Raw genomic sequence first — 18,541 nt, forward strand, 5'->3', positions numbered from 1 at the left:
GCAAGAACTGTATATACAATGAATGAAATGATCCCTACTCAAAATGAACTTACACTGTAATAGGGAAAATACTGAATATATACATAAGTTTTTCCAGAATAAAGAGAAGAAATATAAAGAGGTTAAATACAAGTGGTGATTGGGGAGGGAGTTGGGAAGTTATCAGGAAAGACTTCGTGTAGAATGTGGTGCTTGAGCTTTACTTGAAGGAAGAGAAGGATTCTATGAGGTGAAGTTGAGAAGCGACTGAATTCCAGGCATGGGACATGGCTAGTGTAAAGGCTAGGAGGTGGGATGTGCAGTTATCACATGTGAAGAACAAAGAGAAAGTCACTTTGGCTAGATGTCAGAGAGCAAGAGGGAGAGTAATATCCAGGAAGGCGGGAAAGATAGTCTGGAGATACGTTGTAAAGAGCTTTAAAAGCAACGCAAAGGAGTTTCTATTTTATTCTTTAAAAGACAACAGAGAAATGCTGGAATTGACTGAATAGGGGAGTTATGTGGTCGGATTTGCACTTTTGGAACATCTCTTGGGCAACAATGTAAAGAATAGACTGGAATGGTGAGATCTGAAGTAAGGGGGCCAATAGCAATAATTCAAGTGAATTGAATTGAATTGAACTAAGATGGTAGCTCTGAGTAGAGAGAAGGGGCTATATGCCGAGGGAGAAATAGCAATATTTGACTACTGACTGGATATATGTGAGATATATGGAAGAGAGTGAGGAGTCAAAGATGATGCTGAAGATATGAACCTGAGAGACTGGGAGGATGGTGCCTTGGAAAGAAATAGGAAAGTTTTGGAAAAGGGAAAAGTTGTGAAGGAAAGATAATGAGTTCAGTTTAAAACAAAGGAACTTTGAGATGCCTCTGCAGGGTCCAATCTGAAATATCCAATAGGCAATTGGTGATGCAAGACTGAAGCTCAGGAGAGATACTGATGCTGGATATGAAGGGTGTGAATCATCTGCATAGAAATAATAGTTAAACCCATGGAAGCTGATTTGGTTACCAAGAAAAAAGAATATAGAGGGGCAGCTAGGTGGCACAGTGGATAGAGCACCGGCCCTGAAGTCAGGAGGACCTGAGTTCAAATCCGGCCTCAGACCAAACACTTGACACTTACTAGCTATGTGACCCTGGGCAAGTCACTTAACCCCAATTACCTAAAAAAAAAAGTTTTTTTTAAAAGAAAAAGAATGTAGAGGGTAAGAGAAGAGGGTCTCAGACAGAAGCTTGGCTTATGCCCATTTTTATAGGGGATGACATGGATGATGAACTAGCAAAGAAAATGGGAAAAGAGTGGCCAAACAGGTAGATGGAGGGCCAGAGAGAATGTTGTCACAGAAGCCTAGAGAGAAGAGAGTGGTGCCCTCTTGGGAGGAGAGGGTGGTCAACAGTGTCAAATGCAGGAGATATGTTGAGAAGGATGAGGACTGAGGAAAAATCCCTTGTTGTGATTTGATTTGGTGATTAATGGATTAGAGAGAGCTATTTTATTTGAGTAATGAAGTCTGCAAAGAGTTGAGGAGTGAGTGACAGGAGAAAAAGTAGAGACAGTTTCTTTCAAGTAGTTTAATTGAGAAAAGGAGAGATGTAGGATGATAGCTTGATAGAGAGGGGAAGGTCTGGGTAACTATAGAATTGGGCATAGAACGACTGACCAAGAATGCCTGTGGGAGATAGTTTTTTGTTTTGTTTTGTTTTGTTTTTGCTATATAAGCCCATAATTCATTCCCTTTACCTTCCTTCTTATTCCTCTTCCTTGTCTAAGGAATTTTCTCCTCTGGTAACATTTCCTCTATACCCATCTTCTCTTGGCCCAGATATACTGCTATATGGATCAAGGAATCTCAGGGTTGGCAGGAACCTCAGAGGCCATGGAGTTCGACCCACACGTGAACAGGAATCTCCTCAATGACTTTTATGACATGTGGTCATGCAGTCTGCACTTGAAGACCTTCCATGACAGGGAAGCCTGTCCCTTGCAGGGCAGCCCATGCCACTCTGGGATGGCTTATTGTTAAATGGCCTTTTCTTACATTAACCCCTAATCTGCCTCTCTGTGACTTTGCCCCCCTTGCTCCTAGTTCTGTTCTGTGGAGCCAAGCAGAACAAGGAATCTGATTTCTCTTCTAGAACCCTTCAAATACCTGAAAAGAGCAATCGTTCCTGGCTGGCTAAGTCTTCTCTCGTATAGTCTAAAAAAAAGTCCCAGTTCCTTCAACCAGATGTTATGAGCAGAGTTCCAAGTCACATCACCACCCTAACCACAACTTGTAGCTGGGCTCTAGCTCACCAATGTCCTTCCTAAAATGTGAGAGTCAGAAATGATGACAACATTCCAAGCATGGCCTAATCAGAGCAAAGTACAGTCTATGAGCACCTACAGATATCTCTGGGAATACATTCATATGTGCTCTAACCAGCTGGGCTGGTGTTTTCTCTCCAGTTCTCCCCTACCTCCCATCCCCTTCATCACAACCATCTTCTCGTAGCTTTGATCTAGGAAAGATCAGGTAGTTGGATTTCTCCATGAATTCCCAGTCAAGCATGAAAACGGTTTCCCATTAAAAGACAAAAACTGATACAAGCAAATGTGCAAGAGATAATAACAATAACAGGAGCAGCTAGGTGGTGCAGTGGATAAAACACTGGACCTGAGTCAAATCCAGCCTCTGACACTATGTGACCCTGGGCAAGTCACTTAACCCTGATTGTCTCCAAAAAGGGGGAAAAACAGGAGATAATAATAATAGATCCCCATTTTGCAGATAAGAAACTGAGGCTGAGAAAGGTTGTGACTTTGCCAGGGTCAGTCAGTTAGGTATCTGAGGCAGATTTCAAACTCAGCTTCTTCATTTCTCCTTTTGGTATTTGACCCAGCGAGGGGAATTGTTGATTCTTAACTGTAACACAGAGTGTACAAAGATTCAATTCCTCTTCTTTGCCTCCCTGACTTCCTCATTCCAGGGTCAGGCTCTATGCAACAAAGGCAACTCTAACAAAAAGCCTTGGCTTTTGTGAACTTAGGGGGTTAGCTGTGTGGTAGGCTGAATGATTCTGAATTTTTGAGGTAATGAGAATGCTATCTACACTTGTTTTGTAAATTTTCTCTTTTCTTTAGTCCAGGGGAGGGGAAATTAGATAACCAATGATTATGTAGTAATGCAAGTGGAATATCAAAAATGTGCCTTGCATTCAGCAGGTATCCTGATTGACTTTTAATAATATGCACAATGGACTGATGAAACCAGGCCAGACAGCCGTGTTGGTTAAGTTCCAAAATCAGCTTGGGAATTTGAAAGGCGAAATGGAGTAGGAAGACACCATTCTCATTTGGGGGTCACAAGGAGACTAGAGATAATCAAGATGGGCCAGCCCAGGTCTAGGAAACTGTAATTAGATGAAAAGGCTATAATTTAGAGCCCCCAGGACTAGGTAGTTTCCTTTCATCCACATTATCAATTTATAAATCAACAAGCATTTATTGCTTATACTACGTACCAGGCACTGTGTCAGGAACTAGAAATACAAAGGAAAAATGAAATAGTCCTTTCCCTAAAGGAGTTTACATTTTATTACAGGAGACAGCATGTATATACACATACATAAATAAATTATTTTTTGAACCAAACCTATGCTTTCATTGATTTGTTGAATTCTGCACTGAGGGAGCTCACTCTATCAATACAAGTGGGCTTGTGCTTTTTCAGGTTGTAGTCTCAGAGAGTTTCCTAGGGCCCTGAGAAGATAAATGGTTTTGCCCAAGTTTACATGGCTGGCATGCTCCAATCCTGAATCTAAAATATGTTCTCTATCTACTAGGCCATAGCGTCTCCTGATCCAAAATATGTACAAAATAAAAACAAGGTCATTTTTCTTGGTGGGGAGACATTAGCAGTTGGTGTGGGGAGATCAAGAAAGGCTCCATGTAGATGATGACAGACACTTGAGCTAAGTTTTTTAGGACATTAGGGATCTTCAGATTCAGAGGTGAGGAGAGAATATTCTAGGCATGGGGGAGAAGAGGATAGTTGTACATAGAGATGACTGATTATGTTGCTTAGATGATTCTGAACTCACATTCTTTTTCCTTGTTTTAAAAAAAACAATTCAACAACTTAGAAATGACACTTTTGTGGAATGGGGTAAAGGAAATAGATACTGGGACTGGGCAGCAGCAGGAGTTGGGGGTGTAGGTTTACAAAATAAGGAAAAGTAGAAGTCACACAGCCAAAGGACAAGGTCCGTGGATCAGTTCCAAGAGGAGAGGGGCTGACGGCCTACAAAGCAGACGGGGTCCAATGAAGCCTGAAGTTCAGGGATGGATCAATAACTTTCTGTCTAGCGCTCAGCTGATGCCAAGAACAGATTATTGCCTTAGAGTAGGTTAATTAGACATTTCCAGCCTTCTTTCCTGCTGTTTCTTTTCATAGGCTCTAGCTAAATGAAAATACAGTATCCCCTCCACATCTCAGGGGTTAGAGGCAAGGCACCATGGCCTCCTCCCCCCCCAACCCCCTAGCCCCCGCCCCTCCGTGATCTGGAAAATCTTAGTAATATCTTTTGGCCTTCCCTTTGTACCAGAAGAGATGTCTGCATTTTTTTCTTTTTCTTTTATGGGGTGTTTACAGTACCTTATTGTAAAATTTGGGCTAAATATTTGGTCGTAGGCTCTGTGCTGTCTGCTGGCCTTCATGTATCATCTGTGGCTTCCACAAAACTCCCAAAAAGTTCCATTTAATTTTTCATGCAAACCAACAATGTATCGAAACTGCAATGGGGAAAGTCATTGATGTGGAAGGGATAACTATACTTAAACTAGGGTACATCTGAATTCTTATTTTATAGCATTATTTGCGAATGCCTTTCATCTTCTTTATTAGTATGTAAGGTCCTTGATGGCAGGGACCACATTATATTTATCTTTTCATCTCCCCCTGTACCCCACATCAGCTTAATTGTTGAATGAAAAAATTAAAATAAAAAGAGTATGTTAACTGGAATTGAAAGGAAAGCTGAGGAGGGCCCCAAGCTGAGAAGTTCCCTCTACCCTCTGATGGAGATCCCATATTTGAGATCTAAGTCACCATGAAGTAATTTCTAATTAGCTGCTATCAGAAAAGCTTATGCATTTTCTGAAGTCTCACCCAGAGAAATTTGAAAAGAAAAGGTATCAAAGGCAGAGCTTTAATCCTAAAGAAGGAGAGCTCTGTCCAGCACCCGGGAACTAATCATAAGACAATGACCTTACCCAGAGGTCTCAGATCTGACCTTAACAGGATGGCAAGATCCTCCAACTATTACTCTTCACATGTGGCATTTGTACCAATTACATCAAATACTACAATACTCCAAAACTTTCTCAGTGCAATCCATAGTAATGTGAAAAAGATTAGACTAACTCAGGAGTCAGAAAACTATAGCCCTCAGGCTGGGCCCCCACCTGTTTTTTGTATAGCCTGAAAACTAAGGGACAAATTTGGCTCACAGCAGTAGTCTGCCGATCCCTGGAGACTCTTAACTATCCACATGAGAAAATCAAATTGAAGAAAGGGAATGAGCATTTATATAGCACCTAATAGGTGCCAGGCGCTATGCTAAGTACTTTACAAATATTGTCTTCTTTTGTCCTCACAACCACCCTGGGAGGTCGATAGTATTTTTATCCCCATTTTGTAGATGAGGAAACTGAGGTAGACAGAGGTTAAGTGATTTGCCCAAGGTCATACAACTGGTAAGTGTCTGAGGCTGCATTTGAACTCAGGTCTTCCTGACTCCAGGCCCAACACCCTACGCACTATGCAACCTAGTTGAAAAAAATACATTGACCAGACTTTGACATTAAACTAAATGGACATTGAATTATTCTGTGTGTATACATATATGCATGCATATTTTGTACAAGTAAGAGATTAGATAAGTTATTCATTTATGTATATATGTGTGTGTGTGTGTGTGTGTGTATATATATATATATATATATATATATATATCTTACACTAAAGCCCTACTCCAAAGTCCACCGTGGTGGAGAGGTAGCTCAGGGCTTACAATACTATAGTCCTGAAGTAAAAGCTCTAGCAGGGCTTTCCAAGCAGCAAAGTCTTCAAATACAGGCCCAGAAATAGACTGGGTGTCTATTTCCAAGGACCAACGCAGATAAGTTTAAAGAGATTTATCCTCAAGTTGGATACACAATGAAGAATTTTTCAACCGCTATAACTCTCAAAGATCATTTCCTAAGCCATAGAGAGTTGTGGGGGGGTTTTTTTAGCCTGTATTGGTGGGAGCAGCACGCACAAGGATCAAATCACACAGATGTTCAAAGTATGAAGGAGAAAAGGGGAGAAGGAAGGGAGGGGAGGAGGGAGGTTAGAGAAAGGGAGGGAGAAAGAAAATGGTGAGAGAAAAGAGAGAGAGGGAAAGAGAGAGGAAGAAGAGAGTGAGAGAGAGAAAGGAGGAAAAAGAGAAAGGGAAAGACAAAGAGAGGAAGAAAGAAAGAAGAATGGAAAGAGAGAGGAAGAGAAAGTGGGAAAGAGAGAGGAAGAAAGGAGGAAAGAGAGATACACAAAGAGAGATGGAGACAGACAGAGGAAGAAAGAGGAAAGAGAGAGACAAAGAGAAAGAGAGAGGGAAAGAGAGAGGAAGAAAAGAGGAAGAGAGAGAAAGGAGGAAAAAGAGAAAAGGAAAGACAAAGAGAAGAAGAAAGAAAGAAGAATGGAAAGAGAGAGGAAGAGAAAGTGGGAAAGAGAGAGGAAGAAAGGAGGAAAGAGAGATACACAAAGAGAGATGGAGACAGACAGAGGAAGAAAGAGGAAAGAGAGAGACAAAGAGAAAGAGAGAGGGAAAGAGAAAGATGAAGAGAGGAAGAGAGAAACTGAGAGAGGGAGAGAGACAGAGAAAAAGAGAAGAGGGGAGAAAGATAGAGAAAGAGAATGATGTAGAGCTGACCTCCAAGTCAGGAAGACTTTGGGTTCAATTCCCGTCTCTGACCCATACTGACTGTGTGGCTTCAGGGCCACCAAGTGCCCCGGTTAACTAAGACTATAAACCACAGAAAAGAAACTGAGCTACAGTGCTAGACAGGAAGCTCCTAATAAGAAGGAAGTCGCAGGCTCATTTTTTTCTCATATATGTATGTATCAGTGTTGGACAACTGGTCTTCGACTCAGACCTTGGTTCCAGTGGCTGTGTGACCCTGGGTGAGTCACAGCCTCTCAGTGCTACGAACAGCTCTCTAAGACTCTAAGTTACCTTGGTAGAGGGAGTTTTCTCATTGATTTTCTCAAACCAATGGAATCACATGTTCAGTTAAAAAAAAAAGATAAATGCAAGCATGTTTGCATATCTTTATCTATGTATATAGATATATGTGTGTGCATATGTATTGTATACAGATATGTAGCAACACTCTAAACTTACTTTCCTAAGCTACAAACATTATAATCCAGTCAGGTTCCTACAGCAAATTTTTGCTTCATCTCCTCCTTAGGATTCTAGAGGTACCTATGAGACATTAGGGACTCTCCTCTTACTATAGGCTTGAGCCCCTTTCCAGTATTTTCTCCATCAACGTCAACTTCTAGTTATAGTTAGTAACACTTTATAATAGGCAGCAAGGAGGCACAGTGGATACAGCGCTGGGACTGGAGTCAGGAAGATCTGAGTTCAAATCCAGCCTCAGACCAGCTGGGTGACCCTGGACAAGTCACTCAACCCTCTTTACCTCAGTTTCCTCATCTGTAAAATGAGCTGGAGAAGGAAATGGCAAATCACTCCAGTATCTTTGCCAAAAAATAAAAAAACACACACAAATGGGGTCACACAAAGAATCAGACATGACTGAAATGACTGAGCAACATCTCCTTTATATCATTGATGTCCTCCAGTGATTCACCTTTAATACCATCTAATCAATTAAAATCAATTAGCTTTTACAGAGGGATATTTTTACTGGGAACATACAGTAAGGACAGCAGTGCAAACAGCTCATCCTTGCCCAAATCAGGGGCACATTCTCACTTGACCACTTTAGTTCTTGGGGAAAGTGGGCCCAAATTTAAAAGTTGCTACAAGTCATTTGCCCATACCAAGTCACTTCTGAATGCAGCATATCTAATGGACAAATTGCTCTCTCCTTATCCCTTTTAGAAGATTGTAGCTGCTGGATAAATCTACTAACGGGCTGGATCCCCCTCGCCGCTCCAGCCTGGGCTGGCAGACCAGGCCAGCGGACTCTGGAACGGACTCTGGCTCTTTGACCTCCGGGGACTTTCCCAATCTTTCACAGCTCAGTATCGTCCATTTCATCTCCGATACTCCTCTACCCAAGGGGAATGTATTCACAAGCTACATGCCAGCTTGGGTGAAGGGAGCAGGTGGCTGGTAGCCGTGCTATCTCTCTCAGCAATAGCAGGTCATGCACTTGCAGTTTCAAGCAAGCCTTAGGTAAGAGAAGGCCAGGCACTACTCCCCCAGCCAGAGGCCCAAAGCAGCTCATCCTCATTGCTTGCTACCAGGGAAGGGAAAGGAATGAATTGCCCCCATGGGAATCTTTTATATGCATTTCTATTTCTGGGTCAGCCGGCAATCAAAAGTCCATTTCTTTACTACACAGTTAGCAGAGGAAACAATCATCAAACACCTGCTTGCGTTCCAAAGTCCGTATGGTGATTGCATCAGGTCAAACATGCTATGTATGAACATAAGAGCTGGGCTCGCATCAGTCAATTCACCATTTCATATGTGCATGTAAAATTGTGTGTGTTTATAAAAAATCTTAACAGTTTCTGCAGGTACACAGTGAGTTGGGCCTAAAATTGCACAGGAAGAAAAGGTCAACTGGACCTCATTTAGGAAGTTAAATATAGTATTTTCAGTGATTCAGACCTACTTAATGTAAAAAAAAAGAAAACAAAAAACCCAAACCTCTCTAACACCAACATTCTCCTGATAATATTATATGGCTGCAAATCATAGTACACATGATCTTGTAATCAAAATCACAGGTGACCTAGTATGTAATCACTCAATCAGCATTTTTAATTCAATTTTACTTCATTTTCAGTTCCATCAATCAGCATTTATTAAGCACCTACTATGTGCCAAGCCCTGAACAAGGTACTAGAGATATATTGTTGTTGTCGTTCAGTTGGGTCCAACTCTTCATGACCCCATGTGGGGTTTTCTTGGCCAAGATACTGGAGTGGTTTGCTACTTACTTCTCCAGCTCATTTGACAGATGAGGAAATTGAGGCAAACAAGGAGAAGTGACTTGCCCAGGGTGACACAGCTAGCAAGTGTCCAAGGCCAGATTTGAACTGAGGAAGATGAGTCTTCCTGACTCCAGACCTGGCACTCTATCCACTGTGCCACCTAGCCACCCTTAGAGATAAAGTACAGAGTGGAACAATTCCTATTCTCAAGGAGCTTCTGTTCTAATAGCAGTGAAAACAAGTACATGTACAAATACATGCAGCATCAACACAAAGTAAATAAGTGTAAATATATACAAAGTAGTTAAATACATGATGGTTTGGGATGATGGATACCAGTAGTTGAGGGGTAGGGGGGAACTAGTAAAGGTTTCATGCAGAAGGTGATCCTTGACCTGGGTCTTAGAGGAAAATGCCGTACAAAGGCAGGGAGGGGGATAATGATATAGTAAGAATAAATAGGTCTGCCTCAGATATTTAAGAACAAATAAAACAGTGGCTGGTCTATGGTGAGTGCATTGAGTGAATCCTATATAGAAGATTTACAGAAAGACATGAATGGGGGCAGCTAGGTGGTGCAGTGGATAGAGCACCAGCCCTGAAGTCACAAGGACCTGAGTTCAAATGTGGCCTCAGACCAAACACCTGTCACTTATTAGCTGTGTGACCCTAGGCAAGTCACTTAACCCCAATTGCCTTAAAAAAAAAAAAAGAAAAGAAAGAAAGACATGGATGAACATAGCACTATATGGGGGAGTTGTGATCTACATTGATGTCCAAACCTAGATTTGAACTCAAATCTTCCTGACTTTGGGACCAGCACTTTATACACTGTACCAACTAGCTACTTTTAAGTGAAGATCTAGCATCTTCTATTTTAGTTTCTGATTGCAGGGGAAGGGACTGACAAAAGGTTCTTCTGCTACCCTAGTGAAAAGGGAGATCCAGGCAGAAATATGCTGGTAAATGTTTAACAACCAGCTCTTCAAGGGAAAAATATAACCAGGACACACTTTTAAGTTTAATCCAAATTATTAACATTTCCTGCATCCTTGTCTTAAGTCCAGACAATCAACAAAACAATAAATCCAGCCTTCATTTGTAGTGCTTGCCAATTTCTGAGATGTAAATGCTCACAGTGAACATCTAACCATCTCAGCACATCCTGAATCCAAGGCTAACACTCTTATCTTTGTCTCCCTTCCCCTCTGTCTCTCACCACACACCTCATTGAAGTCCTTGGCATTCAAAGACGCTGCTGAATTTCAAGGGAAGAGGAGGTAAAGTGAAAAAAACTATATGCTTCTCTCTATCCTAAATTCTCTGATGCATTACCTGCCAGAACAGGTGTCCAGTCTTTCCAGTAGCTGAGCAGAGGCAGCGTAGGTAGCATACTGGACTTGAAACCAGCAAGACCTGGGCTCAAATTCTATCCCAGATGCTTAGTAGTTGTGTGACCATGGGTAAGTCAGTTAACTCCTCAGATCCTCAGTTTCCTCACCTGCAAAAGCTTCAAAGCCATACTCATAATTGAGAGGATGAAGGAGTGTGTTTCATTTTGGTATTCAGGATTAAGTGACTTGCCCATGGTCACACGGTGAATAATTTGTCTGAGGTCTGATTTGAACTCAGGTCCTCCTGACTGCAGGGCCGGTGCTCTATCCACTGTGCCACCTAGCTGCCCCGAAGGGTGTTAAAAGTCCTCTAGCCTAACCTCTTCAGTTAAGTGACTTTCCAAGGTCACCCAGATAGTACGTGGTAGAGCTGAGATTCAAACTCAGATCTTCTAACTCCAAATCCAGTGCTTTTCCCACTGTACCAAACTGCCGCCCTGATAAAGGTCAGTTCCTATTATCTGGATCTCAGGAGCCTGCCTCTGTTGCCATTTCTGTGCTGCGGTGACCTGCCAAAGAATCTCAGGGGTCAGAGGTGGAGGTAAAACAGACCAAGAGAGAGAGAGACAGAGCGACATTTCAATGGGAGTTTGCCCTCTGGCTAGCGTGGTACCCTGGGAAAAGCACTGTGAGAGAACCCAGAAGACCTACCCTCGAACCCTGACACTACAGCTAATCCACTAAGGGACCTCAAGCAAATTCGCTAACCCTGAGCCTCAGTTTCCTTATCTTTAAAATGAGGAGGTTCCATCTGAAAGGTCCCTTTTCCAGCTTTAATAGTCTATGAATGTATTAGAATAGAGCCAGCTAGTAGTTTTCAGTCACCCTGCTTCGGAGGTGAGGTGTACTTTGTCTCCATGTTATAAGCAAGCCTCGAATTCTATTTTAGCTTATTGCTTTGCAAACACAGTTTTGTTTTCTTTTGTTTGGGGGAGGGAAGGGAAGGTGTTGGAGCAAGATGATTCAAATACAAAATGCCAGTTAAAACAAGATGCCTTCTTTTCCACTCTTTCCCAGCAGAGGAGGTGAGGAGCAGCCCAAGCAATAGCCCTATCAGGCTTAAAAACAAGATGGCATCTCTGACCAGCAGCATTTTTTAACCCAATTTTCTCCACACCTTTCCCTGGGAAAGCAGCCCCCGAATAAGAGCCAGGGTGGCTCAGAGCTTTGGGAAGGAAGGAAGGCTGGCAAGGAAGATGGTTTATTCTCTAACAGGCGGCATTAATACCCCTCAGGTCCTGGCCCCTCCAATTAGGAAAGGGGTGGGGTAATTTCCTGGCTAGGGGGAAGGGATTCCGGATTTTAAACGGGGCAGTACAAACCATGTTGGGTAACTGAAAACTCATCAGTAAAGTGAAGGAAGAAGGGGGAGGTGGAGCAGAGGGAAGACGGTCTGAGTCGGCAAAGATCCAGATGCCAGGGGGACAGGCACTAGGAGGGGGAAAGGGTGGGGGAAGGGGGGTGTTTCCTGTTTTTGAAGGAGAGGACACAGAAAGAAAAATGCCACTTTTTTTCCCTTGTCAAAAGGAGGCAGGGCAATTTACTTTCCCATCAAGCAGGGACCAGATGTCTTTTGCTATTTCCCAACAAAAAAGAGAAAGAATAGGAATTGACATTTGAGAGCTTACTCTACTGCCCTAAAGATCACAAGGACCCGGTGTTAAGAGTGCATGATGTATAATTTTAACATCCAAGCTGAGAGAGCACCTCTTCCAATTCCTCCTTCTTTGCCCTGGTGGGAGAATATGATGGGTATAGGACACTACATAAAATTATGTCAGACTTTTTTGATGTTTGTTAGGTTTGCAAAACTTTTTGTTGTTGTTATTGTCTTTATAAGGGATGACTCTCCAAAGGAGAGGAGAGAGGGATGCACTGGGAAATGTAGGTGATAGAAAAAGAGATGTCAAGGTAAACTTTTTTTAGAGAACAGAACGTGATTTTAATACGAAAGCTCTGGCCCCAAAGAGAGATGAGAAGATGCAGCTATCCTTCTTTTCAGAGGGAACATTGTAGGGAAACATTGCATATTCTCTCACCCAATTGATGTGTTGGTAAATTTCACTGAACTGCATTTTTTTTCTTTAGTTTTTGTTATGAGGTGACTTTCTGGGTAGGTTGAGGGAGGGGTATTTTCTAAAATGAAGGTGATATAAAAAACAAAAGATAATAATAAAATTTTTAAAAAGAATACAGAAAAAGAAATCATGATGTGAGTTGTAGTTTAGAGAAGAAAGAAGGAAAAGAGAAAAAGAAAGAGAATGGAAAGAGAATAAGAGAAAAACAAAAAATTAGAAAAAAGAATGAAATTGAAAGAAAAAAGGAAGAAAATTAGAAAGAATGAAAGAGAAAGAAAATGAATTTGAGAAAAGAATGAGGGAAGAAGGAAAGAAGGAAGGCAGGAGACATCCTAGTGGATATTCAGCTGTTCTAGCCACTCCTTAGCTCTAGGAATCTTTTAAAGCCTCCACCCAGAATGGTATAAAGCAGACACGAACTCAGCTGCTTGCGAGTGGGGGAAACTTATTCCCATGCTAGAATAGGAAATGAAAAAAAAAATCCTGGAGCATCGTCGGGGGAAACCACGGGCTATCTCTGGGCAGGGTCTGCCAGGCTACCTCTTCAACTACCACCTTCCCCCCACTCTGTTCAACCTCCCCTGAACATGGACTTCCTTTGCTTTTTATGGCAAGCTCCTCTCCCAACCTACCCCCATTTATTTTTGTCTTCTCAAACTCTATCCCGAGCACAGATGAAGATGAAGATAAAAACAGTCACACATCATGTGTGCCTCTAGCCTGAGCCTGAGCCTGACCCCTAGCACTTAAGAATTCCCTTTGTGAATACTGCCTCATGAAATCCTTGTGGAATTCTCTTGTGAGATATTGGGGAAAGAAAATTAGTCTACCTCCCCATTTGACAGATGGAAAAACTGATGCCTAAAATGGGGCTTGTCTAGGATGTAAGGTCACAGAGCCAATAGGTGATAACACTAAGAGGAGAACGTTGTTCTTGATCTGCATCACAGAGGTCTTCCCATCTCATCCTAGTGATTACCGTTTCTGCTACTGAGTTTACTGGGGGTACTGAGAAATGGGGGGCAGGGGGCAGGATATGGGGTGGAGCAAAGAGATAGTGCAGACACAGAAGCAGAGAATTCTGCTGGCTTGGAGCTCCGGACCTGGAACTCCCCAAGGTTGTGGCTCCCAGTACTGCTGAACATCAGCTCCTGGCTTCTCCTTCTCCCCTAAACCTGGATTCCCGCTGATTGCTCTTGAAGGAAATGTAATAGCGATCTAACATCAGAGGAGGAGTAGGGGAAGGGTTCTTCCCCTAATCTCAGGGAAGACTGGGTGGGTGGGGGTTCCCCCAGAGCAGGATGGATTTGTTTATGGGGGCACGATTATCTGCAAGCCCAGTCTAAGGAAGGAGTAGGGGGGAGCAGGGAAGCAGGGAGGGAAAGAATGTAAACAGTTCCTGGAATGTTGATTCTGTCCTGGGAGGTGGGGGGAGTGGAAGGTTCCCTGGCTTTCTCAGAAAGGTTCTCCCCTTAGACTTTCCTGGACTCCAAGAGTATGCCCCAGAGGCGGGAGGAGGAAGCCTCCAAGTCCCTAAATGCTTCCTTTGTCCCCTGTGACTTTAGCAACACAGTCTCTCACTCAGAGGCCAGGGAGGTGGGATTTGGGGAATTAAAGATCTCAGCTAGGGGTAAGAAGTTCCCCTGGTCCCTCCACCCCCATCAGCCCTTGCTCCAGGAAGGAGAGGGAGGGGTGGGTGAACTGGCTGGAATCTGTTTTATGTGGTGCCAGTGATAGGGTCTAGGGAAGAGAAGATGCAGCCATTGTTCTTGGGAACCAATAGAGAATTGTTTATACACACAGTGTCCAAAGACACACATTGCAATGGGGCCATGAAGTCAGAGGTAGATACTTCCCACACACAGTCCAATCTATAACAATAAATTTCACACTCCTCAGCCTGGCATACAAAATCCTCCACCATTTGACTCCTGTTCCCCTTCACGTATTTTCTGCTCCAGTCAAACTGTTACTCTCTAACATCCTCTATTTTTCTGCCTCCTATTCACCGAACCTAAAAGGACTCCCTTTCCTCTCTCTAGCTATTGAGACCCCACCTGTCCTTCAAGGCCTAGTTTATCTTCATATCTGCCCCAATGGAGTATAATGCTTCACATACAATAGGCACTTGATAAATACAGAAGGAATGGACATGAACTTACATCCAACAGAGGCATGCGTGTACACACACACACACACACACACACACACACACACATAGTATAAACCAGGTATGTGTATGAGTCCAGGTTAAGGCTAATCTACAGGCCTCAAACTCCTCGATGAGTTAGGGGGATGTCTACCCCAAGATGTGAAGACTTCCCCTGGAGGCATGGGTGGATGAAAACAATTTGTTCCAATGACTGCTGAAGCAGGCTCTATGGAGCACTTAGGGCTTCACCAGACATCTAAGACTCCAAGGTCGTCCACTGCATCCCAGCCATCAACAGTCATCCTACTTTTGTCTTGCCACTGGACTTTGGTGACTCTGAAAGAGCGAGTGAGGCTGATGACTTTGGGCAACTCTGCCTCACTTATAGCTAATTCACGCCCGAGTCAACACATCACTCCATGATATCATCGGTCCTCCTGAAAACGAAGGAAAAACACCAAAACATATTATAGTATTGTTGTTGTTATTCAGGCGTGTCAGTCATGCTTGATGCTTCATGATCCTATATTACATACTATATAATAATATAGTGTATGCAATATACTACATCTATAAACTATATATAATACACAGTATATGTGTATTATAGTATACATAATATATAGATATTATACTAGATACACACTATATCAATATAGTATATCTTCCCTGATATAAATTGTTATAGCACGTATAACATAGCATAATATTAAATATACTATATTATATGATGTAATATAGTATCTTCACATCTGTCCCAATGGAGTATAATGCTTTGCACATAATAGGCACTTGATAAATGTAGAATGGACACACACATACATCCAACAAACATATAGACATATTCCTATAGACCATATACTATGTATTACTATATGCTACACATATGCTATGCATTACACATATTGTATACAGTAATGTACAGTGGGTATATATACAGTATATGTTATATATATGCTATATATACAATTTGTATACCATACAAATCATATAATATTGTGTCATATAACCTATAGATATTATACCTATTATATATCATACATTGTATATACAAATATCCGTTCCATATCGTGACTTTCCCCATCACAGGTTGGCATAAGAAATCAAACGGGAATTTTGGGGGAGTTTTGTGGGAGCTGCAGATAACACACAAAGGCTAGCAGATGACACAGAAAAAGTTTAGAAACTCACAAATACATGAAATATGTCTATAGCATTGTATAATATCAACAGGCTTTATCTTTTAATACCATAATAATTCAGACTTCTTCTCTGATACAAAGGGCAGGCCAAAAAAATTTTATGCAGATTTTCCAGATTGTGCTCCTAACTCCTGCAGTATGGAAGGGATAACTGTATAGTACATGGATTATGTATCATACTATATAAACACTACAGTATATAATACGGTATGTATTCTCTAATATATTATACTACATTATATGCCATAATACAGCATGTAGTATGCAGTGTATGGGGCAGCCAAGTAGCGCAGAAGATAGAGCACCAGGCCTGCAGTCAGGAAAACTAGTCTTCCTTAGTTCAAACCCGGCCTCAGGCACTTATACTTACCAACTCTATGACCATGGGCAAGTCATTCACCTCTATTTGCCTCAGTTTCCTCATCTGTAAAATGAGAAGGAAATGGCAAACCACTCCAATATCTCTGCCAAGACACTCCCCAGTGAGGCCATTAAAAATTGGACAGGACTGAAAACAACTGAACCACAAAACATAGTGTGCAATATAAAGTATATAATATACAGTGTATGGTATATAATAGTTATCAATTATATATGGTATATAGTATCTAATATTACATATATACCACATATATAGTGTATAGTATATAATTCACAGTTATATAATATACACACATATAAAACATAAGACATTTTGATGCACACAAGTATCTAGGTATGTGTGTTCATGGTACAGTTCAGCCAAACTGGCTTTCTTACTCTTCCTCACAAAAAGCATCTCCTTTTCATCCCCATGACCTTGAACGGGCTGTTCAGTAGGCCTGAATGTTCTACTCCCTCTCTCCCACCTCTCAAAATCTGTAGCTTCCTTCAAGGCAACTCAAACTTCTTCCTCTATTCGAGACCCATCCTTATCCCTCCAGGTGCTAATGCCTTCCCCCTCCAAATTATCTTGTGTAACAAGGATACTGACCCACGAGGGCCCAGTCCACAAACACATGGTTCTGCCTCCATTTCTGTATCTGTTGCATATACTCTTTCTTCATCCTAGTCTATATAATAAGTATCTGGCTTTCTTACTGTTGCTCGTAAAAAGCATCCTATTTCTATCTCCATGCTGTAAAACTGGCACCTGAGGTGGACCTAGCAAGGTTGAGAAAGGAAAGAAGAACCACTAGCGACTCAGTGGCCAAAATCCACAATAATGTGTGCGGGTAGCTATCAGCACAGGAGATAGTTTGAGTCCATAACGGAAGCTGAGCCCAGGGAGCCTCCATCCCTGAGGAGCAGCCTGCTTGACCCAGCCCAACAGCTGAGACATCACGCCCTGTAAATGATGCATGTCCATTAGCTATGCCACACCCAGAAGTGAACTTGGTAAGTTGAACATTTGGTAATCAACACCTTAAGCTAGAGTTACTCATACTGCATACTCATGCAGTGGGGAGAAAGTGTCCTGGCTCACAACTCCATTTTCCATCAGTAGCTCTGCTTAGCTTTGATTCCAAGAAACAACCTACCCCCTCCCTTCCTGTTTCATACCTCCTTGAGGGCCTTCCTTTCTTCCCCCCACCCCAACTTTTCAGCCTCCTTTTGTTTATTATCTTTCCCCACTAGATTATAAGCTCATTAGGAGCAAGGCCTATCTCTTTTTCTTATTTGTATTCTCAACACTTAGCATAGTACCTGCCACATAGTAGGTGCTTAATAAGTGTTTGTTGAATTGAATTTATCTAGGAGTACATTTTTGTAGTTCTGTCTTTGCTATCCTTTCTCAATATTCCTTTGTAAAAGCTGATTGATGTCATCAACTATTTAAATAATACTGGGGAGATTAACAATTGAAGCTGGGGAAAACACTCCAGATGGAGATCCAAGAGCAATAACATTAGAAACCCCCAGAAGCCCTCGGGCTTACCCCTAGAAGTAGGAGGGAAAAAATATCTAGCCTTGCTCTGGGAACCTGATCCACCACTTTGAGAGTGGGTTGGGAGGGTGAGCTCAGAGTTACATATCCATTTTGTATGTATTTGTATATACTTATATGTCTCACCAGAGTGTAAACTCTTCAAGGACAAGAATTTTTTTTCACTTTTTGTCTTTATGTCCCGGTGCCTAGAATAGTTCCTAGCATATAGTAGGTGCTTTATAAGTGCTCATTGATTGTTTAATATAGTGAAAAGAATGCCAGAGGCAGATTTTTTTTTTTGGTCATTTATCAGTTGTGTCTGACTCTTTATGACCCCACTTGGGGTTTTCATGGCAAAGATTCTGAAGTGGTTTGCCATTTCCTTCTTCAGCTCATTTGACAGATGAGGAAACTGAGGCAAACAGGGTGACGTGACTTGCCCAGGGTCATACATCTAGTAAATGTCTGAGGCCGGATCTGAACTCAGGAAGAGGAGGCTTCCTGACTCGGGTCCAGCACTCTCTCCACTGCACTACCTAGTTCTCCCTCACTAACTGTGTGACTTTGGAAACGTTCTCCTCCCTT

The sequence above is a fragment of the Phascolarctos cinereus genome, unplaced genomic scaffold (genome assembly GCF_003287225.1).
Source record: "Phascolarctos cinereus isolate Bilbo 61053 unplaced genomic scaffold, phaCin_HiC Scaffold_2;HRSCAF=192, whole genome shotgun sequence".
Taxonomy (NCBI): domain Eukaryota; kingdom Metazoa; phylum Chordata; class Mammalia; order Diprotodontia; family Phascolarctidae; genus Phascolarctos; species Phascolarctos cinereus.